Below are 10634 nucleotides of genomic sequence, written 5' to 3'. Positions count from 1 at the left end.
AGTGGAATTTCTAAGTCAAAGACTAAAAATGTTTCGAGTAGATATTGCCAAGTTGCTCTTCAAAAAGTTATCAAATAACAGTACCACAAAGAGTACGTTAGGGTTCCCACTTCTCAACATCCTTATCAACTTTGGATATTACCAATCTTTTCAACTTTGGTGCTATATCAAGAAAAAAAGATATCCAGATGTTTTAATTCACATATATTTAATTAGTAGTGAAGTTACACATCCTTTTTTTTAGGAACAGTTATGCATTTACAACAAAACTAAGAGGAAGGTACAGAGGTTTCCCATATATCCCTCTTCCTCCCATTTTGCACAGCCTCCTCCATCATCAACATCACCAGAATGGTATATGTTTTACTAAGGATAAAACTACATTGACCCATCATAATCACCCAAAGCCCATAGTTTACCTTAAGGTTCATTCTTGGTGTTGTACATTCTATGCATCTGGACAAACATATAATGGCATATATCCATCATGATAATATCATACAGAGTGTTTTTACTACCCTAAAAATCCTCTGTGCTCTGCATACCCATCCCTGGCAACCACTAATCTTGTTACTGTCTCCATAGTTTTGCCTTTTCCAGAATGACATATAGTTGGGATCAAAGAGTATGTAGCTTTCTCACATTGGCTTCTTTTACTTAGTAATATACGTTTAAATTTCCTCCATATCTTTTTAAGGCTTGATAGATTATTTCCTTTTAGTGCTAAATAATATTCAATTGTCCGGATATACCACAGTTTATCCATTTACCTGTTGAAGAACATCTAGGTTGCTTCCAGATTTTGGCAATTGTGAATACAGTTCCTATAAACATCTGTGTGCAGGTTTTTGTGTGCACACAGGTTTTTAGCTCCCTTGAGGAAATACCAAGGAGTGCAATTTCTAGATCGTACATTAAGAGTATGTTTAGTTTTATAAGAAACCACCAAACAGCCATCCAAAGTGTTTATACTATTTTTCACTCCCACTAGCAATATATGAGAGTTCCTGTTGCTCCATACTCTTCACCAGCATTTGTGTTGTGTTCTGTTTTAGGCTATTCTAATAGGTGTGTAATGGTATCTTATGGTTTTGTCATTTCCCTGATGACTCATGATGTGGAGCATCTTTTTATATGCTTATTTGCCATCTGTATATCCTTGCTGTCCTCTCTGGCAAGGTGTCTGTTAAAGTCTTTGGCCCATTTTTTGATTGGGTTGTTTTCTTATTGTTGAGTTTCAAGGGTTCTTTATGTATTTTGGATAACAGTCCTTTATCATATGTCTATTTTGCAAGTATTTTCTCCCAGTTTGTGGCTTGTCTTCTAATTTTCCTGACATTGTCTTTCACAGAACAGAAATTTTAAATTTTACTGAAGTCCAGCTTATTAATCATTTCTTTTATGGATCATGTCTTTGGTGTATCTAAAAAGGCAACACCTTACCCGAGGTCATTTAGGTTTTCTCCTATATTATCTTCTAGGAGTTTTGTAGTTTTGCATTTCACATTTAGGTCTATGATCCATTATGAATTAATTTTCATGAAGTGTGTAAGGTTCTTGTTGAGATTCTTTTTTTTTTTATATGTGGATGCCCAGTTGTTCCAGCACCAGTTTTCGTATGTTTATTACCCAATTGCATTTCCTTTTCAGTTTCTTGCCTGTACATGTTCTTTACTTATGTTATTTACTGGAATAATCATCTTTTTCTTATTGGCTTGTAAGAGCTATTTGTATATTAGGAAAATCCTATTGTCTTCCCAATATCCTACAATGTGAATCCAATCTTTTCTCTATCTCTGCCGAAACTTCACTCTCAGTTTATTGTAATCCTCTATTCTGCAAGCCTTTTCTCATTCCCTATTCTGCATGACCTCTTTAAAATTTGGAACCACTGAACAGCATGTTATTTAAACTCCTCTCAACTTTTTTTAAAACTTTTATTTATTTTTTTAAATCACTCTTTTTGGGGGGAGGGGATAAGCAGGTGTGTGTGTGTGTGTGTGTGTGTGTGTGTATTTCTTTATTTAATGGAGATACTGGGGATTGAACCCAGGACCTTGTGCACGCTAAGCATGTGCTCTATCATTGAGCTATATCCTCCCTCACTCTTACTTTTCATAATACAAGTTTATTTCCTTTTTCTCTCAACTTCTTACCCTATTTTTCTCCTTTATCTTTACTTTTTGTTCTTCCCTCCTATTAATGTGCCTGTCAATGTGCCCAAAGTTATAGTCTTTGTTCTCTCTACACCATCCTTTAGAAAATATGTCCATTGATAAGCTTCCAGTATATCACCAGAATGATAGTTATATTATCTCTAGCACTTCTTACCCAAGCTCCAAAATAATATTGGATGCTCTGCTGTCATTTCAAACTTAATTTGCCTAAAGATTTCCACTTCAGGTTAGTAATCTACCTTAAGAACTAATTTATTGGAAATAGAAGCCAGATGTCTGGGTGATAGGGTGGAAGGGAGAATTATTTTATACACATTTATGCCTTTGAACTTGGTGCCACATGTACATGTTTTTTATTCAAAAAAGAAACAACATTTAACAAAGAAACAGTTTATTAAATAATGTAGAATAAAGAAAGGCAATGCCTTGAGACTACCCAAACCTATATGGCTAATTCTTAGTTTCCCAAGTGACCAGCTGACCTCATCTCCCAAGTGGACTATAGCTTGGATTGTGACATGCTGGTTGCATTAACTCTATAAATTTACTAAAAATCATTGAATTAACAGTGAGTGAGTCTTATGATGTGAAAATCATACCTCAGTAAAGCTGTCCAGAATCTTTTCAGATCTTGGTTTCCATAGACTAGGGCAATTAGAAACTCTATTGGATTTCTGCTCAAAGCTTTTCTTCCTCAAATAGAAAAAGACAAAACAAAACACTTTTCTTCCTCAATGTGAGACTCACTAGTCACGCCTCCAATCTGATCATTCTTCTAGGAATGTGATGTGGATTCTTCCAAAAGAATCTCTTTCAGAATGAATACATAATCAAAGGAACAAAAATGTTTCTTTGCTTCAAGCTTGGCATTTACCTTTCTGTAGGACCTCTAACTAAGAGAACTCTAGATTTCTTGATAATTGTAAATTGTCTGAAGTGCTTTAAAACAGACACATTCCCAGGACTCTACCTGATTAATGGAACATGAACCTTAGAGACCAGGAGGACTTAAGTATCTGGACACTTAGAATCTTCCCAGGTGATTCTGATGCAGGTAGCCTGGCCTGTCATTAGGCTGAAAGGTGGTAACCATCATCCTAGCTCACTCTTATCCCTGTCTCTGTTTGGGCATTGCCTCATAACTTAGACCTCTGAGCTTCATTATTTAAGTTATGAAATGGGAACATGATTTAGCTCTATACCTCTATGTCATAAGACATTGAGTCAACTTCTAAGATAAACATAATAGATAAACAGGTGCATTGGGGAATAAAAATATAGCTCATCTAAATTAAGACTTCATCTGAGGGGGAGGGTATAGCTCAGTGGTAGAGTGGATGCCTAGCATGCATAAGGTCCTGGGTTCAATCCCTAGTCCCTCCATTAAATAAGTAAATAAATAAACCTAATTACCTGCCCCACCCAAACCACAAACAAACAAAAGAATTCATCTGAAATTACTTGATTTCCACAATTGTATTCACTTATGTTCAAATCAAATTCATTTGATATTTACTTTGCTCTGTGTTTTATTGGCATAAAGGTAATACTGTTTTATCTCATAGGGATGTTGTGAGTTTAAAATAATTATCAGGTCATTCCACAGCTTTTTCTGGGTTGAAACCCCTAATGTAAACCTTTTGCTTGTTTTCATATACTTAATTTACTTCTGTTGTGGCAACTTTCCTAAATCTAAAATTATTTTCTAAAAAAACATAGATTCAGACTTTGAGGAAAAGCCTTTGGATATTCCTTTTAGGACTAGTAGTCTAACACTTCATTATTTCATAGCTCACAGCCAGGCTGGAATCAAAGAGTAAAATTAATTAAACAAATATTTATTGGCTTGTAAGAGCACGTCCTGGGTGCCATGCTGGCAGACAAATATATAAGATAAAGTTCCTGTCCTTAAAGAACTCTTACTTGAGAAGATATCTGTGTAAATAAAAAAGTGAAAATACCTAACAAATACAACAGAAGTATGTATAAAGTTTCCATAGGCTGAATAGAGAAGGACCTGACTGACTTCATAAAGGAAAAATACAGGGGAAGCTGTGGTACGCTGAAAAACAGCCTCCAAAGATACCCACATCCAGATCCCTGGAATCTGTGAATGTTATCTCATATGGCAAAAGAGATTTTACAAATGTGATTAAACATTTTGAGATGGAGAGATTATCCTGGATTATCAGGACAGGCCCTAAGTGTAATCACAAGTGCCCATTAAAGAGTGAGGCAGAGGGAAATTTGACTACAGAAGAGAAAGAAATGTAACCACAGAAGCAAGAGGCTGTAGTTATGCCAAGGAATGCAGGCAGCCTCTAGAAGCTAGAAAAGGCAAGGAAGTGGATTCTTCCCTAGAGCCCCTAGAAGGAACCTGGACTGCTGATACCTTAACTTTAAACCAGTGAAACCAATTTCAGACATGTGGCCTCCAGAACTGTAAGAGAATAAATCTGTGCGGTTTTAAGCCACAAAGTTTGTGGTAATTTGTTATAGCAGCGATAGGAAATTAATACATAAAGTATTAGAACAAGATTGATGTCTGCCTCATCTGGGTTTTAAAGGATGAATAGAAATGTTAAGGCATGGAAGAACAGTCCAGAGAAGACTGAACTGTCCGTTTTTACTGACTTCCGAGTCTCAGAAGATAGGGAATTGGACCATAAAATTTATGATTTTCCACTCCAACTTTTGTGACTTATGCCTCAGTTTTTAAGCAATAAGAGTTGAAGATTTCCAACATTTCCACCTCACCTCTGGCTTTTCATTTTCAAATTTAATCTTTGTTTTCACAAAGTTTCCTACATCAAGAGAGAAGAGACTCTCTAGGAAAAATATTCTTTTTTTTTTAATTCTTATTTTTTATTGACGTGTAGTTGATTTACAATGTTAATTTCAGGTGTACAGCAAAGTGATTCAATATATATATATTCTTTTCCATTACAGCTCACAACAAGAAATTGAATATAGTTCCCTGTGTTATACAGTAGGTCTTGTTTGTTTACTTATTTTATATAGAGTCATGTGTATGTAATAATTCCAAACTCCTAATCTATCCCTCCTCCCACTCTTCCCCCCTCCCCTCGGTAACCACAGTTTGTTTTCTATATCTGTGAGTCTATTAGCCTATTTATGGTTTGTAAATAAAATTATTATTATTATTATTTTAGGAAAAACATTCTTAAGAGAGTAAATGACAAAATTAGAGAGAGAATCTGATAAGGACACTTTATTATTGGAGGAAGCTTGGAAAGAAAGTGACAAAACCCTCTCCAAGAACAAGAAAAAGAACTCCTTGGCTGATTTGTTTGTGACTAAGAGAAACAAAACAGTGAAAATTAAAAGTTAGTAAGAGCTCTGGAATACTACTTAGCCATAAAGAAGAATAAAATAATGCCATTTGCAGCAACATAGATGGACCTGGAGATCGTCATTCTAAGTGAAGTGGGCCAGAAAGAGAAAGAAAAATGCCATATGATATCACTTATATCTGGAATCTAAAAAAAAAAAAAAAAAGGACACAAATGAACTATTTATTGTTTACAACTTAGGTGATTGATTTCTTGAATATGTGTAAGCACATTTGACTACCATTTATGACTGGATTACTGCATTCTGTTGATTCTTATTTTGTGGTTGGCTTTATTCCTTTGATAACTATGTAAGTTTAAAAAGCTAGAGCTCTAAACTCTTCTTAGAAACAATGAACAGTACATATATGTAAATTTTTAAAAATATGTGCAGTTAAAGAAAAAGTAAGAGCTCTAAACTGGGTATAATTGAAGAGAGAATAAATTAATTCACCCAAAGTGCAGCACAAAGATACAAGGAGATAGTTAAGAGACAGGATAAATGGAGAGCCCCAGCACGTATAATGAAAATTCTAGAAGGAAATAAACAGAATGATGGTGAAACGGCCTTTGAAAACATGAGATAAGAATTTTTAAATATTATTGAAAGACATAAGTCCTCAAATTTTAAAAATAAGTTTTTAGTGCTAATAAAATAAACACATGCTGAGGCGCATTATAGGGATATGTACACATTAAAGAGAAAATTGTAAAAGCTACCAGTGATGAGAGGAAAAAACAGATTACCTACAAAATAACAGTAAGAATGATAAAAGACTTCCCTGTAAACCTAGAATTTTATCCTCAGTCAGAATATCATTAAAGAGTGAAGGCAAAATACATTTTGATATACCAGAAACAATTAAGGACTTAAAAAAAATTACCCATGCAGTCTCACTGAAAAAACATATTTATAAATAACAATTTATAAAATTGCTTGGCAAAACTTCCACTTCTGGCCATGATGGTGCAAAAGGACCACTTTCACCCTCCTGCCTTAATCATCTAGAAAACTGGACAAAAAGTATGAAGCAATAGTTATCAAATATTGGACAACAAGCAGCACAGGATAGTGATCCCTGAGAGAAGGGAAACAAATGAAGTGAATTCTACGAGTACCCCAGCTTATAGCTGAGAGAGAGTTTTCAGGCCACTTTGTAGAGAGAGGAAACACAAATAGAGCCTGACAGTCTCACTGCATTGAGAAGACGGAGTTCAGGGAGGCCAAGGTGGCCAACATTTTCAGGGCAAAGTGCCAGAAAGGATGGAGATACATACAGAGAACTATGAAGCTCTGCAGAAGGATCCTCTTCAGATCTTGGCTGTGTACTAAGCTAAACATAATCATCATAAAACTATCAAGGTTGAGGAAAGAACCATTTGAGAGGAAAGAACCAATGAGCGAGCCATTTTGGTGGACAGGGTAGCAAGATTCCAGCTAGCAAGTTTCCTATTACTGCTGTTAGTTCTTTAGTCCCTAGGCAAATCATAGAGCCAAAAGATTACAAATGTGAGGCCATTCATTACTCTGAATGTGAGCCTCAGTTAAGAACTTTTGCTCTTGTGGTGACTACAAGAAGCGGCAGTATTTTTCTAAGCAATACTCTGTTTTTCTTGGGCCAATCTGTCAATTCTCAGGAGCCAGTAGAGCAAAGGAGTTCTCTTATTAAAGTATTTTGAGGAATCCCTAAGGAATGGGTCAGTGTGCCACAGATCCTCCCTAGAAATTACTATTCCTTTTGCCAGCTATCCCTGCTCCAAACCGCTGCAGCTCTTGAACTTTGCCTGCACCTCATTCAGGCTCTCCACATGGCCCCATCCCAGGGGACATAGTTCTCCTCACTTGATCCCCCAAAGCATAGCTCAGTCCAGGCTACTTAACAAAACAGAGGCAGAGACATTACAGAGAGTAGCCCATAACTGCCACTAGAAGTGGCTATTCTTCAGATTCCCAGTAAGGCAGAGCCAGCTCAGCCTACCCACTATCCCCACAGGAAACTCCAGCCTGTGCCACATCTTGAAGTCTTAATGCCAGCAACAGGCATGAGTCCAAAGAGAATCTTTCTTTTCCACTTCAAAGCCTGCTTATTTTCATTCTAGAGCAACTAAATGAAGGACTATCATTTTCCTGAGAGGGAAAAACTCACCTCCACCTTGGCCTGGTTGCTGCAATCCCAGAAATCATGGGCACTTTCTGGGCTTCAGATAATTTGGCTCTACGTAACACCACTTTGTGAGACACCAGCTGTTCAGATCAGTCTGTCCTTCTGTGTGAGGTGTGGAGATAAGATTGGCACATTCCTCAGGGAGGCTCCAGTTTTGTGATCACCTGTGAGCAGACACTTGCATAAAAATATACATAGGTCTCCTAACAACAACAAAATATTTGAAGAAACATTCCAGTCTATATTCTTATTTAGGGGAAAAAACAGATCTCTCTCTCCCTGCAAGGTCACAATCCTGTCAAAGACACAGTTTATAATACTAGTAAATACATTAACCCCAGCAGCTCCATATGAAATATTTGAATTTTGGTTAATGGTCATTTCATGATTTTCTTTAGGATAAACATGGGTATTTGCTTTATGTATGTGTTGGGGGCTCATTCTAGTGACTTCCCTAAGTAAAGGTAGACTGCTTCAAAATGAATTTGCATCTTGCCTTCTAGAAATATAAAGCTGCAACTGTAAAATATAACACTTCTCTGACTTTATGTTATGAGTATAACAAGGAGTATAGGCTGGACCAGAACTTCAGAAATGGACTCCTTCTCTTTTCTAGTAACTTTGAAGTATCTGTATTCCTTCTTTCTTAGCCCTAAATTTTGCCCCTACTCTTTTTTTCCCCCTCCCTGGACCAATATGTCATCTTTAATCACACACAGGAAGGGAATAAAGCATAAAAATACTGAGCTTCCAAAGGCAATCTTTTAGGAATAGTATAATGTCATTAGAAATTGGATATAAAGGAAATATATGAATGGTAAAAAACAGAATTAGGAACCCTAGGAAAAGCCTGGGAGGACTTAGGTTTCAACTTATTACCCTTCTCTCATTCTCTCCTCACTTAACATCTTCCACATGTAGGTTAGGTTTCTCAATCTATGGTCTGTTACCCTCTGGGAGTTTTGAATTCTCAAGGCACTCTGAGACTTCTATGAGAAACTTTGTGCTTTAAGTTTTATGATATAAGCATGTTAGCATCTTCTGGATCACCTGGATTATCATTTTACATTTTGGGTTGATCTAGAGGTTATGTTTAAGTTTACAATTTAACTGGTGTCACATACTACTACGGAGTTAGCATTTAACTTAAAGCAATGTTGCCCAGCCTGGGTAGGGGGAGCGGTGTGTCCCTTAAATCCCTTGGGATCTGCAGGTATGTCTCAGTGATACAAAATTACTCATGCTTGAAAAACAGTAGTTTAAACCACCTGTTTTCTTCTTTCTCTTATGAGAGGTAACTGGAAAGAAGTTCAAGAGGGGCTAATAGAAACAGACAAAAAGGGTTTTAAAAAATGACAAGTATTTGTTATTTTCAATGTTTGATTAATTTGAGGGACAAGAAAATGTAAGTAATCTAACTTTAATTATAAAAATCTATTATTTTTTGAAAGAAGGCAACAGTAATACTGGGATATAATTGTGAATATGTATAGGACTTACCAAATGCTTAGAATTAGTTGTTTTCTATGCACAACAAACCAGCTCCATGCCTTTATCCCTTGTTGTTGAGGAACTTGCTATATATTCTAGAGACCCTTTATTCATTTAGGCCAGCCCCTAAAGTACATATTCAGAAGCTGCTTCTGCTACCATGTTTGATTGGTCAGATTTCCAAAGCTCAAGACAGACTCAGAAAAGTCAATCTGTTAATACAATGTTTTGGGGTATTTTCACTTAAATTTTTTTTTCGCTATCAAAGCATGAAAACTTAGCATACTCATAAGTGTAACACAGTGGTTTTGGGGAAAATAGAAATGGAGTAAGGAGAGGATAATCTTCATATTCTTTGCCTCTTTCCCACCTCTTTTCTTAAGATCCCTTAATATCTTCATTTTTCCTGAGACACCACTGCCCTCCCAGTGCCTTACTTTTTCCTAGAATCATATTTTCTTTCCCACTTTTTTTCCTCAAGTTTTCTCCCACTTTGTTTCAGGCCATCTCTCTCTCTCTTTTTTTTGTGAACATAATGTTATTTTCATTCCATATTTACCTTGTATATGTATATATATTTAATAAATAGTAGACATTTGTTTGAGTAATAATACAACATTTATGCAAGCTTGGCATTTTATACTCAGCTCCCCTTAGCCTTAAAGCAATCTGGAAAAGAAGATGCTGTATGTCTGCTTTATAGATGAGGAACTGTTAAATTGAGTCTGAGAGAGAATAAGTAACTTGTGAAAAAACCACATAGGTAATATGTATCAAAACTCGTGCTTTTTTTTTTTTTTTTTTTTTAACAATGTCATATTCCATTCTTAGAGGAATGAAGGGGTCAGGGCTGAGTAATTTCATGCTCCCTTTACACTGTCTTGGTCAGAGATCGGATCCAGGTTCATGATGACCAACAGGCTTAATTACCATCTTCTACCCTTATAGTCTAATTTAGGGCCAATATTTTCAATGTTTGTATACCTAGTTGTCACCTTAACCCAACCTATCATTTCCTCCCAAAAGTAGCATGTACCTTGCCCTTACCCCCTCCAATACACCATTTTCTGTTAACAACTCCACCAATTTTTGTAATTCTGGGTCAAACTTTGGTGACATTTATTCAACAAGTATTTAAATGCTATTGAACACTGTGCTAGGGATGCTGGAGTATACAATGGTAAGTCTGCCAGAGTTTCCACCTTCCTAAAGGCTTATAGTCTAACAGGAAACAAACAAATGGGGACCCAAACCAGTGTAGGGATATTAGAGAAGACTTCCTCAAGGAAGTAATGATGAAGGTAGCTGGGTGGGAAGGTGTTTTCCATGGGTGAAAGCATAGGAAGAGAAAGCATGGCTTTGGAGGAACCCAAAGACATATTGCTGAAGCACCGAGTTGTAGAAATGGAGAGAAAATGGGAGAGACATGCAAGAATTGGTTAAAGCAT

This window comes from Camelus bactrianus, chromosome 15 (assembly GCF_048773025.1).
Source record: "Camelus bactrianus isolate YW-2024 breed Bactrian camel chromosome 15, ASM4877302v1, whole genome shotgun sequence".
Taxonomy (NCBI): Eukaryota; Metazoa; Chordata; class Mammalia; order Artiodactyla; family Camelidae; genus Camelus; species Camelus bactrianus.
Note: the sequence above shows the minus strand (reverse complement) of the source record.